Source organism: Lygodium microphyllum, chromosome 7 (assembly GCF_053477565.2).
Source record: "Lygodium microphyllum isolate KBCC chromosome 7, Lygodium_microphyllum_v1.1.10, whole genome shotgun sequence".
In the NCBI taxonomy this organism is placed as follows: Eukaryota; Viridiplantae; Streptophyta; class Polypodiopsida; order Schizaeales; family Lygodiaceae; genus Lygodium; species Lygodium microphyllum.
The window spans coordinates 117,962,505-117,982,958 of NC_141141.1; positions in this window are offsets into that span (position 1 = coordinate 117,962,505).

Below are 20,454 nucleotides of genomic sequence, written 5' to 3' on the forward strand. Positions count from 1 at the left end.
TATATATTCTTTTTGTTTGCAAGCGCAAAATTTTTTTATCCATGTTACCGTCGCTATTAGCATCGCAAATTTTACTGCTCGCGTCGCTATTGGCGTCGCTATGCGTGTCGCAAATCGTCGCTATCAGCGTCGATATTGGCGTTGCTATCAGCGTCACTTCGCTGATAGTGATGCCAATACCGACGTTTCTATGGCATCGTTAATAACGACACTTTTTGCGACGACGGGGGCAAATTTTGTTGTTTGTATTTTCATCGCTTTAAACGTCAGTATAAGGCCTATATCTTGTAGTGTCCCTTCACTATAGACTATTATAGAACCAAAACTATGAGTTTACAATTTGAAGCAAGCCAAAATAAATAAGAGCTTCATCATTCTAAAAGAATCATTCTCCAAAACAATGCACAATAAGCATGAAGCCTTACTATTACCATCATAATATATGATTGTTGAATTACTTCTATGCATACCAACTTACAATCTAGGGCAACACTACCTATACCTACTAATATGACCACCCTACTATTCGAATGCATCAGGATTGGGAAGATGTATTGCTATCAAAGCCGAAGATGACTCCTAGAGGTAGCATAGTACTTAGCTACATATTGTGTTAGTAACCATTGTATTCCATTTCATATCTGAGATCTAATACATGAAAACAACATTGCCCTAGAGCAAAGCTCAAAAAGATATTATTATCACGCATAAAACTCACGTTAAAGACACATGTGTCATTAGCAATTCTACTGAGATTCTTATTAAAGGACTAGACAATAACATGAGAATGTATTGAATACCGCTACTTAAACTTGCTAAGTACATAATGTTGAGAAATAACAAATGATGTATGCTCCAAGAAGAGATGTCCTAAATCCCATATGCACAATGAGGATAGTGGAGAAGCTAGAAAGATATAAAAGCATGTACTTGGTTCACTTTTTAATGTAATGTTATTGTACTTTGTACCTAGAATTTGTAAATCTATCCACTCAAGATTGTGTTTATGTGTCCTGGAACCTACTTCAGTTGAGTGAAAGTATGTGTCTAGTCATCAGTCTTCATGTCTCTTGCTTACGAGTTCAAGCCTCCATAGCTAAAATGTGTTCAAGATCCATGTTTGTCAACATGGTATCAAAGCCGTGGTAAGCTCATTTTAGCTCTTCTCCCTGCTCCTTCAACTCTCTTGAATCTCAGCTCAGTTCATAGCCACAAAAAGTCTTCAATCTTTAACTCTACTTTACTCAATCCACACTCTACCTTGAACTGCCATGGCTATCTGCCATACCTACTGACCTTGAAGGAGTCAACGTGAACAAATCAGACCATCTTAGCTCTCGTTTCCTTCAAGAGAGTTGTTATTCAAGTTGAGGTGCTTCTCCCCATAGCATCAAAGGCTGACATTATGCCCTACAGGACCTAACATTGCGAAAATACCCAAATCTGGCACAGATTTTGCCTATAACAGTTCGTACACTATGCACGCACAACACACAATGCAATCTCCACAACTTCCATAGGGCTTTGATAGCTCTACATATGAGCTATCTCTAGCTAATGTAGCTTGACAAATTTTTGTCTCTATAGAGAGATATTACACAAACCCTAACTGTGTACTATGTTGGAAGGCATAGCTAGAAACTTTAAAGCTTGGCATCCTTGTTCTTCTTCTCACTGCCATCATCAATAGTGATTTTGATCACTCTGATGTTACCTCTGAACTCTATTGGAGATTCGAAAGTGCCCAAGGAAGTTCAAAAAAAAAAACCTAGTAACATCAAGCCCAATATCAAGATCTTCAAGACATAATATCTATTGATACTCAATAAGTGCTTTTTGGCACTTAGGTTTTGTTAGCTTACTCAAGAGTAAATCATCTTATGATTTCATTTCAGCTGCTTCAAAGCTTACTCTCAATTTGTAGTGATTTGAAATTTTTATTGATCCAATTCCTTGTAAGTCTCAATCTCACTGTAAAAGAACAGACGTTGCCCAAGTGTTCTCATGGTGCTAAGACCTCCTTCTAAGATGACTGAAGTGGAACAGATAGCAAAGTTTAATATTGAAGGCTTTCACTCCTGGAAGGAGAAAACAATGTACCATCTCATGAGAAAAGACCTCTTGGATTTCACGCCTGGAAGGAGAAAACAATGCACCATCTCATGAGAAAAGACTTCTTGGATCTCTTTGAGGAAGATGATGCATATGACAATGCTAAAGAGGATGATGTTACAAAAGACCCCAGCCTAAAACAAAGGCATGGAAGAAGATGAACAACAAAGCTCTAGGTATTATTGCCTGGGGTCTATCCGATGATGTATTACATCATATTTCTGGCATCAGGGATGCAAAGAAAGCATGGGAAGAACTTGACAAGGTGTACACATCCATAAGTTCAAGAGACTTAAAACTCAGCTAGCGACTCTTAAAAAGAACATTGATGAGGATGAAGCAATAGCAGTGCTACTTGCTAGTGTTAATCACGAACCATATGAGAACCTTGTTTCAACACTAAGTAATGTTCCCAATCTCTCACTTAAAGATATTGAGCACTCTCTTCTTGATGAAGAGAACAAACAGAAGAACAATAATGCAAAAGATGGTATCCCATCATCTAGGGAAAATCTCTTATACACCAAAGGAGTTGCTAGACCCAAAGGAAGAGGTCAAGGATTCAACACTGACAACAAAAGACGGATGGCATGCCATTATTGTGGTAAGACTAGCCATATTGCTAGTGAATGTTTCCACAAAAAAAGAGCACAATAGGTGCAGAATGACCACCTCCCACAATAATGACAAGTAAGATTGAACTTATTACCACAAGACTTACTACAAGACTATATGTATATCCTAGATTGAGACCTGTTAGAGTGTCTACCACGGCCATTTCCATCCTACCAGTCTCTCACACTTAATGTATGTGATGCATGGGAAGCATCCACATTCTTTCTATGCACTTCTTTTATTGAGAAGGCACTCTCAATATCTTGCAATTTCAACCCATCCTTAACACCTAAAGCCATACAGGAAGTGTCCTACAACTTAGATAGAGTATAAAGCATACATAAAGAATGCAAAGTATCCTCGAACTCAATCTCTTGTGAAGCTAAATGGCTAATGATGGAGCGAAACTCATTCAACTATGAAAACATATAAGTCCCTTCCTTCATGTGAAGGTCCATCAAATGTTTTAGCGAGTACATTTGAGATGTAGGACTATGCTTGTCATAAATATTCTTAATCTATATCCAAAGCTCATATGCAGTATGATTTTCAAATACAACATTGTAGTGAATCTACTTAAAGAGTGATAAAATGACTATGGACTTGCATGGCTCATCTAGTTTATCTCAAGCCTCAATCGCAATATTTATGGGTTTGGCACCTTCATTTTGAGTGGTCTAACTTGCAATTTCTACACTAAAACTTGACATATTTGGGTCTTCTAATAGCTGTAATTGGTCCCATCCAGTTTCTCAATATTGAAAATAGCATTGTCATGAGAACCACATGGGACCAAGCAAGTGCATAGAAAGGCAAAATGGGATACTATAATACCTTGCAAATCTTCCCCAAAACCACTGCTAAATCAAGCAGGAGACCAGAGATATTGCCAAAAGAATGAGCTATCCACAAACTATAAGCCAGTAGTTGTTAAGACCATGTGATTTTCCTCAAATTGAATGCATAAAACTAAAATATTATGTTGTAATAAATTGCAATAATATGCCAACAATCAACTATAAGCAACCAAGAAGGAAGAGGCCAGGAACAACTAGCACTGAAGACTATCACAACTACAATGTGTAAGTAACCATACATGCAATAGACATAGACATCATGCACAGGGTAGGTCTCAAGGGTAAATGAAGAGAACTGCCAAATGCATAACCCACTGAGCAAAGATCAACACATAACCTAGAAGCATATAAATACCATTAACAACACCCTAATAAGCATAAGTATTAGATCCAAGTCAAGAGACCAAAGATCCCACCATAGGGTAACTACATCTAATACATATCAAGAGAGCATGTACATGTCACAATGAGTTCCATTGTCCCACCACAATAAGCTCAAAGCTCAACTACATAAACCAAATGCTATGTAGTACATCCAAGTGCCAAATGTGGCTCAATACATAAAGCCAAATAGCTCCCACTAAAATAGAAGTCGAATGCCAAATGAGAAAGCAAAGCTCAAAATATCATGGTGATGATGACATCTATACATCCAAGATCCATATATCATACATCGAGAAGCATAAAACCCAATATGTGCTTCAAGTCTATAATTGCATATCCCAGTAAAGCAAACCCAAGGCATACAACCACAATCAAGGTAAATGTTTCCCAGCTCAAGATTGAAGCTCAAGAGCATCCAATAGCATAATAAAGTGCATAGAACAATGCTAAGCAACAATACATTTGTATGAAGCACCCAAATGACATTCGAGAGTAATGGGCATTTAGTGTTCCCAAACAAAAGCTTGTTGTCTATTATATTACAACAATGAAATCTCTAATATAACTGAGTCAATGCAAGCTCAAATCTCTAACATAGTTGAGATAATGAAATCTCTAATATAGCTGAGTCAATGCAAGCTCAAATCCAACCATTAGCACCTCAAGAAATTTGCCAAACACCCCAGCATCAAAGCATATGCATGCTGGCGTCAGTAGAGATTGGAATGAGCTCTAATGCTTGTCAAAACCCTATTCAAACCTATATTACAGCAAATCTGCTATATGTGATGGCAAGTAATGGAGGTTGAGAGCTCCAAAACTTAAGTGACCAATGCCAAAAGGTGTGTCAAACATTTTCCCAAGTGTCTAAGAGTGCCAAATGCCACACAATAGCCAGAAAAGATGGGAACTAGGTCAAAGAATATGGATAGCATAGCAAGGGAAAATCATGCTACTTGTGATAGCCCTATTGTTGATGATGTGGACCACCTTGGAGGCTCAAACACTAAGGGACATGGCCCAATGCAACCCTGGAACAAGCCTTAGGAGGCAATAGCAAGCCAAGAGGGAGGGAAGATCAAATGCATACCATTGAAGGTGAAGCCATTATTGTCATTGTTGAAGAGCTGAAGCTTTTCAAATTTGGGATAAAGTAAACTAAAGGGGAAGAGCTCCTTAATCTGGTGCAATGGCTCTGATACCAGTTGAAGGGAGTGAGTTCGGAGTGGAAGCTCATAAGCAAAAGCAAGAGCTATGGTGGAAGAAGCAAGAGCAAAAGAGAGAGAGACACACACAAGATGTGGGAACTCCACAACAGTCACAATATGTGACCAGCCTTCCCTTTATTCAAATGTCACTCAAAGAATAAATCATGAAGTGATAGTGATGGGCACCCACCAACTATAGTGTATAGGTGTGCGAGTACTGTTAGTGTAGTAATACGTGAGCGGCTAGGCACAAACACCTTTACCCCCAAAAAAACCTACATTATTCATTCGACGGTTGTTCTCCTCCTCCCTCTCCTTCTATTACAATAGCCATGGCATCCTCTAGTCCAAGCAATGAAACCAAGAATGTAGCCTACTAGAGGACACTTAGAAACAAGCACAACTCAACCAAAAGCACCCAAGGGAGGAGGACACATGAGAAGTGAAAAAGCTATGGAAATTGTAGCAAGAAGACACCAACATAGAGTAGAAGGAGAGGTGCTTGCTCCAAGAGGAGGAAGAAGACAAGATGCAAGAAGACACACAACCTCCTCAAGAAAGTTGGAGGCTATCACATACTAATATAATCAAACTAGTAAGGCATAATAAAATAAAAAATTTATTAAGTACTTAGTTTAGTATTTTTATGAAGTTGGGTATGTGTTTAATGTCTTATATGTTCGAATGTAGACCCATCTATTAGTGTACATCATCATTGGAATGATGGTCCTCTATGGAGGTCTCTCTATCTCATAAATAAGCTTTTACAAGGATTGATGGAGAAACACTCTAACTTGGAGGGGCTTCCTCTCACCATGTTGTACACATACACCTTCATGAGGGGATCCTACTCCACAATATTTGCTTACAAGAGAGCAAGCCCCATGTGTGCTAGCAACCATATGTAACATTGAGCATACATACTATATATGTAGTGCTATTATCATTATATTTTGTCTAGTTTCTCAAGTAGTCTTATTATTGTATTTATTTGATTTTCTTAAGTCAAAGATCTCCAACTTGGGGATTTGAACTTGTACATGTTGTTTAATCATCATCTCAAGTTATACTCTTGCATAATGTGTTGAAATGGATTACATGCTTTAGTTAGCTTTTAAGATATTTATCAAGGAGATAGGGACTTCATGTTTGACAAGATAGCGTAGAATGGTAGTAGGGATTGGACCCTTGAAAGGCCAAATCCTACTTTTTTATCTTACACTTGTTGATATATGTGTCAATATGATTTTCTTCACACGTCAAAGTAAACACTATTATAAGGGTTGATATATACTGATGCTTGTACACATGCAATTTCTAACCCCGAGTGCTTATACCAATATACTCTTGCTAATAATCACATTAACATGCATTTTGATCGTGAGACTTGACATTTTAAAACATGTTTTTTTGTATTCTTATCAAAGATTTTGTTTGCATACCATTTAGATATTCTAGTGAGGGTTTGAGTTGTATGCCATTGAGAAACAAATTAAGTAATTAACATGCACTCTTTAGACATATTTAGGATGACACTTTTAGACACATAAATATAAATTGATTATATTTTCATGTGATAAGGTAGCTTCAAACTTATGCGTGTGTGTGCGCGCGCATGTGTGTGTGTGTGTGTGTGTGTGTGTGTGTGTGTGTGTGTGTGTGTGTGTGTGTGTGTGTGTGTGTGTGTGTGTGTGTGTGTGTGTGTGTGTGTGTGTGTGTGTGTGTGTGTGTGTGTGTGTGTGTGTGTGTGTGTGTGTGTGTGTGTGTGTGTGTGTGTGTGTGTGTGTGTGTGTGTGTGTGTGTGTGTGTGTGTGTGTGTGTGTGTGTGTGTGTGTGTGTGTGTGTGTGTGTGTAACCAACTCACATGTATTAGAAAATTTTATAGCAAAAAGTATCTTATGACAATTGGCATTGCATGTTGGTATTTGAGGGCCCACCCTCATTAGTTGTTTAAAGGGTTAGTCTCATTGTGAACATACTCTTGAGAAAAATCTTGGATGAGCTTCCTAAGGAACTCTTCAATGGACTCTCATGGACATTTCTTTACTTCTTTGTCAATTCTCCTTCAGTAGCCTCAAGCTCTTCTAGCAATTGAGCAAGATTTTCTCATGCTAAGTGTCTCTTTCTCTATGAAGCTCAATAACTTGCTCTTTGAGATCTTCCAAAAGCTTATTTAGAGAATCCACTTCTTGTTGGAAGGTCTTGTGACATTATTGTGTTATTATAATTAGTGTAGTTTTCTCCAGTGCTTGATTTTTCCCTTCATGTTGTAACCCTCACAATTGCTTTTTCCAAGCCATTTCATGTGTTGGAGGGTTTATGTACCCAATTTAACTTCACATTTAAAATTCATTTATGTATACCTATTATGCTCTATATATAGATAATTGCTTATTTTTAGCATTATCTTTTCAACCTTGATTAAATATTTGCTATAGGTATGAGACTCAACCCATAAGAGTAGCCCTAAGGAATCTTGTATCAAATACAGCCTTCAACATCATCCATTGCCCCAATAGCCCTGTTGTTATTGGGCTACCCTAGCTAGAATTACATAATCCCAACATCATTTGGAGGTCTAGAAAGGTTGAACTAAGGCCAATGCAAGATAATAAAATGAAGAATTCTCGACCAATATACATTGGGGCAAAGATGTTCATGCATCAAGCAAAGAAGAATCCATCCATTTTAAATTATGCACTTCTAATGGAGAAGCCAAAGGATGAAAGCCTACACACACTCCTAGCTCAATATGTAGAGTTCAAGGATGTGTTTGAAAAGAAGAATGTGAATATGCTACTGGAACACCGATCTTATGATTGTGCAATAGATTTACAAGAAGGAGCCATTGAACTAGAAAGATATCTTCCAAACCTGCAATTGCCCATAAAATTTGTGTTTGCAATAAACATCCCCTCAAACTGTGGACAGTTGCTACATGATCATGTTAGCAAATTAGTCCATTCGTGTGTGAGTATATGCATGTGGTTTAGTGGGTTGGGCACTACATATATTTTAGGCATTATTATTTGTCATTTTCAATGGTATTTTAGGCATTTATTATAGCTAGTTAGCTAGCATTAAAGGGGTCAATTTGATGGCATTTATGGCATGATTATGGCCTATATATATTCAGGTTTCCTCATCCTCATTCAGTCATTCACACTGTGTACACCCATAGAAGATTCCTTGGAGGGAGGGAATTGGTCCAAATGGCCACACAACCAGTGACTCACATTGGTTCTATATTGTCTTATGTCTTGGTATATAGGTTCCATTTCTCAAGCATCTCTTTTCTTTTAAGTTCTTTGTGTAGTATTCTTCTTTCTTTTGCAGTGTTTCTTGTTTCTCTTCTCTCTTGTGTTCAACAATATATTACAACAGTTTTCCACACTTCCATCGTTGCATCCACTTTTGACATGGTATCAGATATCAGGATCAGGGTTCTTGCTATTGTTTTATGCTATTACATGTTTGTGTTTTGACTTTTCTACTGTTGTTTGGACCTATTCTTAACTACTACAACTAATTTATAACTTGAAAAACCATCTCATGCTAATTTGCAAGTTGTTTACTACTCTTTTCATAAGCATTTTGCGATTTTCCATCTACTTTTTAAATTTTTTGGGTTGTTTCAAGTTGGAAACCTATTATTAACCCTTACAACTCTACATTTTGGTGTTTACAAGTTGAGCAGCCTATTTTCATGCAAGACAACTGCATTTATTGATGGTTTCCTGAGTGGATTTTGGTTATCAACCTCTGTATTTTGACTTTCTATCCTTGTGCTAGGCAATAATGTTTTTAGGCAGGTTTGTATGGTTGGTCTGTATTTTCACTTTGTGACACACTATTCAACTTTTGAGAGGGTTCATGTGTCTCAACTCACATGAGGGGACACTATGGCAGTATTGCCAAAGGCAGGAAATCCATGGTCACATATATTCAAATGAAATTTTCATAGGATGGTCGTATATGCTACTGCAAGACATTGTTGATAGATATTGAGCGGTGCTATGATTCTTCTATGTTTTTGGGAGCTAGTACGATCGACGTTGACATCAGACTCTTTTTGAGGCATCTTGGTGGCAGCTCACTACTTGGGTATCCATGGTTCTCTTTTAGTGGTCCTTGTTATATGTACTATGATGGGTTCTTATCATTATATCATTATATTATATCAAATCACCCATGATCTGAGAGGGTGTTAGCAAATTAGTCAATTCATGTGTGCAAACGTGCATGTGGTTCAATGGGCTAGGCACTACAAATATTTTAGGTATTATTATTTGTCTTTTTTAAGGGTGTTTTGGGCTTTTGATGCTGGCCAACTTGATGGCATTTATGGCATGATTATGGCCTATATATATTCAAGCTTACTCATCCTCATTTAGTCATTTACATTGTGTACTCCTACAGTTGATTCCTTGGAAGGAGGGAACTAATGCTAGTGCCCACATACTAGTGACTCACATTAATTCTATAATGTTTCATGTCTTGGTATATGGATTCCATTTCCTAAGCATTTCCTTTCTTCTAAGTTATTTGTGCAATGTTCTTCTTTCTTTTGTAGTTCTTTGTGTAAAGTTTTTCTTTCTTTTAGTAGTCATGATTGTTATGCCTTGGCATCTCCTGCTTGTGAGCATCAGTCTAAGTTAGACGAGGACTTCAACAGTTCTCACTTATTTGTCACTTGTTTTGACGAAGGAGGTAGCTCATTCTAGAGGACTCATTTTATTGGCTTTTAGTGCATTTTTTCCCTCCAGTATCGAGACTTTGTGTGCATTTCTTGGGTAGTTTCTTTGATGCCAAGAGGCATATTCCACGGTGGATTCCGTGAGGTTTTTTGGTGGATTCCGTAAAACTATATTTATTTGATGGGGCTCGTACACAATGTGGATTCCTTGTGCGAGAAGTTGATTTGTAGTTGAAGACTGCTAGATATTTACTATTGTTTGTTTATTTTATTTATAAACAATTGTGAATGCTTCAGTTGATGTGTAGAGTAGGCAAGGGTGGTGTTGGGAAGCACCGGGCGATGGCGTGCATTCAGGTTATCTAAAAAAAATTATCATTTTTTATGGACGTGCACCTTATCATTAAAGGCGTGGCACTAATATTTATTTAGGCATGCTTATTTATTAAAGCACTTGATAAAAATTTATTATTTTATATGCGCATAGGTACTCGATTTAAATATTTCATTATTGGACATTATATTTGGACACAACTCGATTTTTGGGATACCCAACTACTTTATTCTTTATTTGGACAAAAGCAAACACAAAAGTCAAATCATGCTAATTGTAAATTGGGCTATTTTTAAGCTTAAAGATTAATAAATTTATAAATACATGCCTTGTGAATCACTCACACAGGGCATGGGGGGAGATTGTACCCAATTGGTATTTTTGTCTCATGTCATGCAAACTCTCTTCTTGCTTTTATGAAGTTTATGTAGAGTTCTTTGTTCTTGGGGACCTTCTGACGCTCACTACCCATGCACTCAATATTCGATTTGCTTAGAGCAAGTAGCAGTGGCTTTAGGTAGCACTAGGCATTAACGTAAGTCCAAGAGTAAATTTCATTATTAAAATTATTACTCTATTTGTAAGTTATAAGTTTAAATTTCTTTAGTAATAATTAGATCATTGTCCTTAGTATTATTAATTTATTTATTTTTAATATAGATTATTTTAGAATATGAGATTTAAAATATGTTTTTATTGAAATAAGCTTTCTTTATGGAATACCTTACTATTTTCTTAATGTGGTTAAGTTTAGAAGGCTTTTCTAGCTTTCTTTATAAAAGCAACAGGATCGCGTGCAAAACATGATAAGAGAGTGAAAACTGAGTTTTTTTCGTTTCTCTCTCATTGGAATCATAATTCAAAGCTTCAAGAGTAGTTTTAGGGGTTTCAGCACGCTCCAAACGCGACGGTGATATCAAAACATCAAGATTTAGAGCACATAATTTTCTACAGCAATTGCAGCATGTTACAAGATACCTCTTGACTCTTAAAACTCTGTATTTCAATTGATATTTGTACTTTCTTTGTAATTATATGTAAGATATGAATGCAAATATCCATATAAAAACTATAATATATAATTAAGGATGACACACTGTGGCTTTTGCCATAGGGGAGGTTGGGCCCAATCATGTGTTTTTCTTTTGTCTTTCTCAATCTATTGAGTTATTCAAATCCTCTTATGTATTATAATGTTGTTTGTATTTAATAGTTGAGATGTTTGATTTGTTAGATTTTTCCACTAAGTTATATTATGTGTGTCATAAAGCTGTTTATGATTGAGATTTGATTTGCTAGATTTGCCACTTGTTCCACTTCGCAGCATTCTTCATTCATCAATTTCTCTCACCAGTCGGACATTGTCCACCCTTTCTAGGATTTTTTTGAGCATTTTTGGTATTTTCACCAACATTAAATGTTGATCAGCCGTATTTTTGGCCCCATAATTTAGGTTAGCCAAATTTGAGGATATTCGGCTATTCATAGCCCCCACTCAGTTGGCATATCATTCATTCATTATTCCTGCTTACTTGGCAGGTGCACACTCCGACTCCGTCATCTTTCTTCGTCTCTAGTGTTGCTATCATCACAAGTCTAATTTGGTGCCCTCACTAATGTTGTGGGCTATGTGCAAGGACTAATCAATGTTGCTTCTATATTTAGCATTCTTTTCTTGTTTAATGTAGATTTCTTTCTTCTTTTCTTGTAGTCTCTCTCTATTTCTTTGTCTCTATGTTCATGTTTCTTCTTCCATTGTGCACTCTCACAAAAGAATGGTGGCCAGCAACAAGATAAAGGTCGCAAGTATGGAGAAAATGGGTGGTAATCAGCTGGGAGAGGAATGGTAGCCAGATAGCCAAGTCTGTTGTGAAAACAATGCCTATAGGTGTGATGGAACATGGCTTTAGTAGAAGAAAGTGGGCAGCACCATAGAAACTTGCACGAACTAAGATTCCTTCCTGTTGGGGTGTAGGTAGCAATGGAGAGGTTGAGGAATGTAAAATTATGCATATCACCATAACTTTTTGCAAACATATAGCATACATCGGAATGTACAAGGTCAAGCACTTATTATAGACTTCTTGCACATACCAACATAACAAGAATTTTGACTTGTTTACCAAAAATACAATTAAGATACAACTCAAGATGAGTCTTCTTTACATCAACTTTTCCAAGAGAAGATGGTACTTGAAGACCTTTGTGACTCATATGTCATAGCCTCTTATGCCATAGTTCCATATAAGAGTTTACATAAAAAACAACAAATCATTTTCTTGGCAGAACCATATAGTGCAAGTAGTGCATTCCTTCAATACTAAATGCATAATTATTTCCAAGAAATGCTTTACTACATGGACCTAAAGTATATGAGGCAAATGCATCTACATTAGGAGTTACATGAAAAGAGGCCATTGAGTTTGCTATCCGTGATTACAGCATCTGAGTATGAGTAGTGAATAATGTGTTAATCACATCCTTCTTGGTGATGTGTACATCATGCATGGTTGCCATGGTACATACATCAATAGCATCTTATGCAATAAGGATATCATCTAAGTGTCAAATAACTCTATAGTGACTGCATTTGAAGTTGTATTGTCCTTCTTAGTATCTTGGAAGACTTCTCTACCTTGTCTTCCTTCTTCTCATCTTTCTTCTTGTTTTGACATTCTTTCCTTTTTGTAGTACATGCATTTAGGCTTCTTATGCCCTTTTCTTCCACATTGGTAACATGTTACATCCTATTTCTTGCCTTTGCCCCTGGTTTGGCTTCTTGACTTGTTAGAGGAGTTTTCAACTTGCCTACTCCTCCCTCTAACTTGGTAAGCACCTCATGTCTCACCACTGGGTTTTCTCCTTATCTTCTCATTTAAGATAAAGCTGACTCCATCATAACTGAGTGTAGGAGAGTTATTGAGGGAGAGTACAAGCGTCTCCTGTAAGTCTAGAAGTGTCATCAATAAGAAAATCACCTTCAATTTATCCTCAAAAGAAGGCAAACCTATGTCTTGGAGTTGACTCAAGACACTTGTAAAAGCACTTAAGTGCTTTGAGGCTAGCTTTGACTCATCAAGCTACAAATTGGCAACTTCCACATAAGACATACGTGATGAATTGGTGTAGTATTCTCATAAGTAGCCTTGAGCTTCTCCCATATGGCAATAGCCATATCAAGACCCTTTAGTTCTATCAATATATCATCTATAACATTTATTTTCATGTAGATAATGGCATTTTTGTTGAGTCTCACCCAATCCTCATAGAGATATCCTTGGGCTTATCACCCAATAGAGACTAATTACATCTATGGCCCCATCTATAAGCTATCACAAGGTGAATTAGTACAGCTCAAGAAATATATTGATGAGAATCTTACTAAGGAATTTATACATCATTCAAACTCTCCAACAAGTGTTCCACTATTCGTCGAGAAAAAAGATAGATCCCTTTGTATCTGTGCAGATTATAAAGGGCTCAATAAGATTACTATTCAAGAATTGCTACCCTCTTTCCTTGATTCTAGAACTCCTTGAACAACTTGGGAAAGCCAAAGACTTCACCAAGATAGATCTTCATGTTACTTACAGTCTTGTCAAGATAAAGGAAGATGATGAATCTAAGACATCTTTTCACAAATTTTGGGCATTTTGAATATGTTGTCATGCCATTTGGCCTTATGAATACTACATCAATTTTCCAACATATGATGAATGATATCTTTTGAGAATACATGGACGACTTTATTGTGCTCTATTTAGATGACATCTTAATCTTTTCCAAGAACCAAGAGGAGAATGATCATCATGTCAAAATAGTCTTAAATAAATTGGGGGAAGTAGACTTGTATGCAAAGCTAGAAAAGTGTTCTTTCTATCAAGCTAAGGTTGAGTTTTTGGGGTACGTCATTTCTAAGAAGGTAATTTTGTTAGAAAACATGGTGGAGCAAGAAGATGAGCTAGGCTATGGGGGAAATAAGAAGAATAAGTGGAGAAACATGATGCCACAAAATAGTCTTGATTGATTTGATAATGAGAAAGTATATTCTTTTATGCCTTTTCAATTAGGCCACTCTTCCTCTTTTTGCTTATGAAATACATTTCATACATTGTAGGTAGCCTCTTTTGGGTGCCAAATCATCCATCCTTATCCATTCTCATGTCTGTCTATTCTTTTAGATCTACTTTCCATATATATGCATCCAATATGCTAACAAGCCCCCCTTTGATGAATGTTTAGTTGCAACTATTATCAGGGATATGATGATGAAATAAAGGGGTTTGAGAAAGGGTAGTGTGAAAGGGGGTTTGAATCGCTAAGGTTTTATAACCTTAGTTGAAACAAGAAAATGAAGAGAAGGAGAATTCTGATGCTTGCTATCGATTGACATGCCACCTTTTGCTACCAATTAATATCCCACCTGATGTTTTCAAGATGATTAGGTGCTCGAGATGATCATGTGATGGCACAAGAGACTACCATGAGCTACATTTCCTACAGCCTCTTCTTCTTCTTCTTCTTCTATACTAGAAGTAGCGAGGTGTCTGCTTGTGTAAACAAGCTGCCCCTCTACTTATCTTCAAGAAGCATGGCTTATGCTTAGTGTAAGCAAGCCCCTTAAGATGCCCCTTTAAGCAACCCCCTTATAGATGGTAGGCAAGACAAGAGCTTGAAAAGGTAAACCTTATACAAGCACTTCAATGGTTGACCTTCTTCCTCTTCATGGTAATGGAAGCCTTCAAGATGAGCCAAAAAAATGTGCATAATAGAGAGCTATACCTTAATGGATGTTGACCTTGTCTCCTCAATGAGCTTGGCAACTCCAACTTTCAATATTCACTCCAATGACTTCTTGGACAACAATATTAACAATGCTTAAGCTCCCAAACTTGAGTAGTAGTTACTAAAGCTCCCACAACCTCTAGGAAAGAGGCTATTGTACCATATCACAAAACATGGTTGAGCAACACGATGAGCTAGGATATGGGAGAAAGAAGAAGAAGAAGTGGGGAAACATGATGATACAAAATAGTCTTGATTGAGTCAATAATGAGTAAGTACATTCTACCAACCTGATCCTTGAATTTTTTGCCTTATATCGCTCTTCTTGGATCTACAATTGATGGCTTGACAGAGAAGTTGCAAAATCAATCTATCTCTCCTCCCTCTCTCTCCTCTTGAGGGCAATTCATGTGAGAATCATTTGGAGAAGATCGAGATGAAGATCGATTGTCCGGCTTGAACTGGATTGATGTGGGATCATGTCGACACTAAGGAATGATAACCTGCACTGCTTGGAGACCAATGGCAGGTTTGGTGGTTGTCTATAAAATCAATTCTTGAGACCTGAAACCCAAAAAATGGCATTAAGCCTATTTTTAATAGAAATTTGGAATTTTTTAATGAATTGTGGTGCAAATCTTGCTCATATGAGATGAAAATTTGTTTGAGACTTTTTTGTAAGGTTTTTGAGGGTTGTGAATCATAAAATGCAAGATCTGTGTCCATGTGTATGATTTATTACTTTTTGAAATCTCAAAATGTGTGTTGCAAGAGAAAAATGATGTTTTTCTTGGTTTCGAGCAATCAAATCATGTTTAAATGGAATAAAATCAAATGTGATGTGAATTTATTTTTTGAATTTAAAAAATAAAAATAGTGTTTTATCTGAAGAAAATAAAAAATTTCCCAAAATGTGGTTTTAAGACAAAGAAAATAGGGAAAAAACAGTTTTATGTCTGAAAATTTAGAGGTATGTTTGTGCTACACGAAGGTAAAGCACAAGGATTTGCCTTGGTTTACCCATGTTTCTATGTTATAGTGCGTATTTCCCACTTTCTACATAAATAGAACATATATTAAATACCCTTTTAACCTACCCATTTAATGCAAAACCTTAAATGGTAGGAGGAAGGGGATTGTGGGAGTTAAATATCTTTTGAACCCTAATTTTATACATATTCTAGCATATAGAATTCATTTGATTTAACTCTTTAAAAGGGTAGTAGCATGGGGTATTTCGGTGCTTCCTTAGCAACAAATCAATATGCTAGAGTGAAATCATGAAAGGGTTGTTTGTGCACATTAACACTGATTGATTTATAAGTTTGCTTATTTGAGCATATATATCATTCACCCTGCATCCACATTTTCATATGTGGTATCAAGAGAATTATCTCTTGGATACATAGCACTTGATTTCCAACTATTAACCCACGTTGAGTGGTATTGTTTCCTTTGGAGACTAATGTGGTAAGGATTATATTATCTCCTAGAAATTTTTATCAAAAGAGAGAAATGTGTTGTGCATGTGTTATATGTTGAAACGGTGCACCTTGGGGCTAATCCTTAGGGTGTAGGACAGCCATAGTGGGGCCACAATAATAAGCTGGGTATGCTCCCTTCGTTTGTGTTATGAGGTGCTAGGCATCAATATGTTTGGGTACTCCCTATGCTTGGAGTCGAGAAGGACATCACCTTGGACTATAATCTAGAGATGGTATCTACGAACACGTTCTTTGGATAAATGAGTTCATACTGTCTATATGCTCATGGCTGCGAGGCCATGGGGTTGTTTAGTTGAGTGTAGTAGGCTTAGCTAGCGCCTTAGGGCCAATGTCTCCTGACAAAGGATATAAGAAGGAAATTATATCAAAGACAAGAACAAATTTAAATGGATTTCCAAGACGTTGATGGGTTGCTTTACTATAAAGGACTCCTCTATATTCCTCCTAGTCCTTTGCAAGTAGATATATTAAAAAAAAGACATGATCTCCCCTCAACAAGGAATTTTGGGGTTAACAAGATAATCAAGCAGTAGGTTTCAAGGGATTCTTAGTGGCCACAAATGTGAAAACTAGTCAAGGACTTTGTCTGTTCTTATGACATGTGCAATCGAGCTAAAGTCCCTCATCATTGACCTTGTGGTATTCTTCAACTATTACCTATTCCAAGGAAGCCACGATCATCTTTATCCATGGAATTCATTGTCAAACTACCTTCTTCCAGAGGGTATGATTCCATCTTGGTGGTTGTTGATCAATTCAGAAAAATGGCACACTTTATCCCAACAACCAAGAGTATTAATGGGACAAGGAGAGCAAGTCGCTTCTTGGAACACATATTATGGCCCCATAGGTTGCCTAATGGTATTGTCTATGATCATGGCCCCTAGTTTATATTTGTGTTTTGTGGAAGCCTCTTTAAACTTTTGTGAGTACAAGTGAATCTTTCTTTAGCTAATCACCCACAGAGAGTGATGGACAAACAAAAAGAGTGAGTCAAGCCTTGGAGCAATACCTTAGATGCACAATCAACTATCATCAATACAATTGGGTGGATCTATTACCCCTTGCTAAATTTGCATACAATAATTCCTTCCATGCATCCACTCAATTCACACCATTCTTTACTAATTATGGTCAACACCCAAGGATAAACAACCATATGTAAAGATCATAGGAGAAGAATCCAGCTACAAATAAGCTTCACATGCAACACCTATCATATAAAATTGGAGATCAAGTTTGGCTTCTTCAACATGATCAATGTTCTTATTGCCTCTACTTGAAATTGGATTATCAACGATTTGGGCCCTTCAAGATTCTTTGCCAAGTAAATCCAGCCACCTATCATCCTCAGCTTCCCTTATCTATGAAAATCAACCATGTATTCCATGTTTTAGTCTTAAAGGCATGTCATACATCCAATATCCTTGGCCTCCATTCACAATTGAAGATCACCAAGAACAAGAAGTAGACAAGATTTTGGATTCAAGAATTTCAAGAGATAGATTACAGTATCTTGTCCATTGGAAGAACTATGATTCAAGTGAATGAACGTGGGAACTAGCTTCACATCTTTGAAGAGCTATTGTTAAGATTCACAAATTTCATCTTCAATACCCCACCAAGCCAAGACCTATTCAAAAGCAGAGCATCGTTCCTCATGGAACTCGGTGCTAGAAGGGGGGATAATGCAACAAATGCTCATGCAATGACATCCTTTGATTCACATGTAAGCTGGTACACAAAGTTTCTAGAAGATTTTAGAACATTCTAGAAGATTTGAGAAAGTACTATACAACTCTAAGAAGGTTCTAAATAATTCTTTGGAAAGTTCTAGAAGAGGCTTGCATCAATGCTTGCAGCAACGTTGCTTTTATCATTACTTATGTCAATAATGCTTATGTTATCAATGATGTCATCATCTAGAAGCTTTCCCTTAACCTCCTCAATTTTAGTATAAATAGGGATCTTAGGCCACAAGCCCTTCAGACTTGCCAATAGTAGTAGGTGTGAGGCTCCTCCAAGGTAAGTCTTCTTCTAGTTCTTGTCTTATTCTAGTCTTGTCTTGTAATCAAGCCACGCTTTTGTGAGCATTCTCTTGTAATTGAGTTATCTCATAATCAAGTTCTAGTTCAATTTCTCTTTTTCAAGTTATTCTCTTATAAGTTGTGAAAGCAATCTCCTCACTCTTGAAGAGCACTTACATGCTCATAATACACATAGCTTATCAATGATAAATGTAATAAGACCAAGTCTTTTTGCGTATCAGGTCTCCAATCCTATAGGATCATGATTTGTAATCGAGTGTTGTGGCAAAAAAAGCAAAGTAGCATTATTACTACAAACAACATATAAAATAAGAAAGTGAACGTATCTGATAGAGAACTTAAAATGACCTCCAAGTAGGTCTTGTGGCCCCGCCACTCTCGAGGTGGTGCATGGCTCTAGACTATATCCTCACCACCTCTCATTGTTGTTGCCATCGCCATGAAGAGTCTACGGTCTCCTCTTTGAGTCTCCTCTAATCCTCCCGGTCTAGCCACCAGGGCTTTCCTAGATAGTACTTGTCGGAGTAAGACCAACTCTCTTCATCAAGGGAGTAAGCAGCCAAGTCCAATTAATCATCAAGCATAAGGGAATAACCTTTAGCAAGATGATGGACCAAAGAAAATATTGTAGAGAGGAAAAGCTATCATAGAAGAGTTGTTTAGTGATAGTGGTGTCAGTCTTATTGAAGTTATACATGTCAATATCACTAAGGCTTCCAATTTACAAGAAATTACTAGAGGACAAAAGGTTAAAGAAGGTGATAGGGATAATGTAAAACCCATTGAGGCAAACCCTAAATAGGATGATAAGGGGAGGCAAGTCCTTAACCCTAATGTGGAAGCCAGTCCTCTAAAAGCTCTTGATGGGAAAGATGAATCCAATAAGGAGCTTCCAAAGAATATGGTAAAATCCAAGAAAGAGGCACCGAAGCTTGTTCAATGACCAAGAGAAAGAATGGTCTGGCGGGAGAAGAGAACCGTTGCTAATTATCATAAACTTGACTTAGCCAATTCTCTTCACAATGTAAAGCTTGTTGTGAATCTCCTGCAACTAATTAAGTTATCTCTAGGAGTGTGTAAAGAGTTCAAGAAGATCCTTCACATTGGGTATATTGTCGAACCCTTGGGAATAGCCCATGTGAAAGATGATTGGTTTGAGTATACTAAAAAGCATTACCCAAGGATAGCAACATATGTTGACAGCAGATTAGTGGATCATGCCATTGTGGACATGGGATTCTCCATCAACATAATGAGTTCAGAATTGATGGAAAGGCTGGGATTGGAAATCCAAAAGGCTGCCTCCACAATTCTTTGAATGGTTGATGACAGTTTAAGACAACTGAAAGGTTGTATTACCAAAGTCCACGTGATTGTTGCTAATGTGGAATGCATTTTGGAATTTAGGGTCATTAGCTTTGCAAGATGGCCAAGCTATCAAGTATTACTAGGAAGGCCATGGATCTTGCAATCCAATTGTCAAGTTGATATACCCGCTAGTTGTATGATTTTTGGCAAAGGTGCCAAACTTGTAATAGTGGATGCATATCCTAAATCTTCTCAAAGCGAGAGAGTACCCTTATCTTCGACAAAATTAGATGCATTAGAGGATCCTTCTAGCGCAATGAGACTTCATCAAGTGATGAATTAAGAGAGGGGCCCACTATAGAAGATAGCTACCAGGTGACTCTGAATGAGCTGATAGAAGCTCAAAATAGAATCAAAGATGTAGATGTGATTGAGCTAGATCTCGGTACATTGAATGAGCCATGACTAGTTAAATTAGGATCTATTCTTATTTTGGGAGAGAGAAAGAACTGCATGTTCTTCATCTAAGAATTCCATGATGTTTTTGTCTGGAGTTATGATGAGCTAAGGGGTATTCCTCCTACTCTAATTATGTATACTAT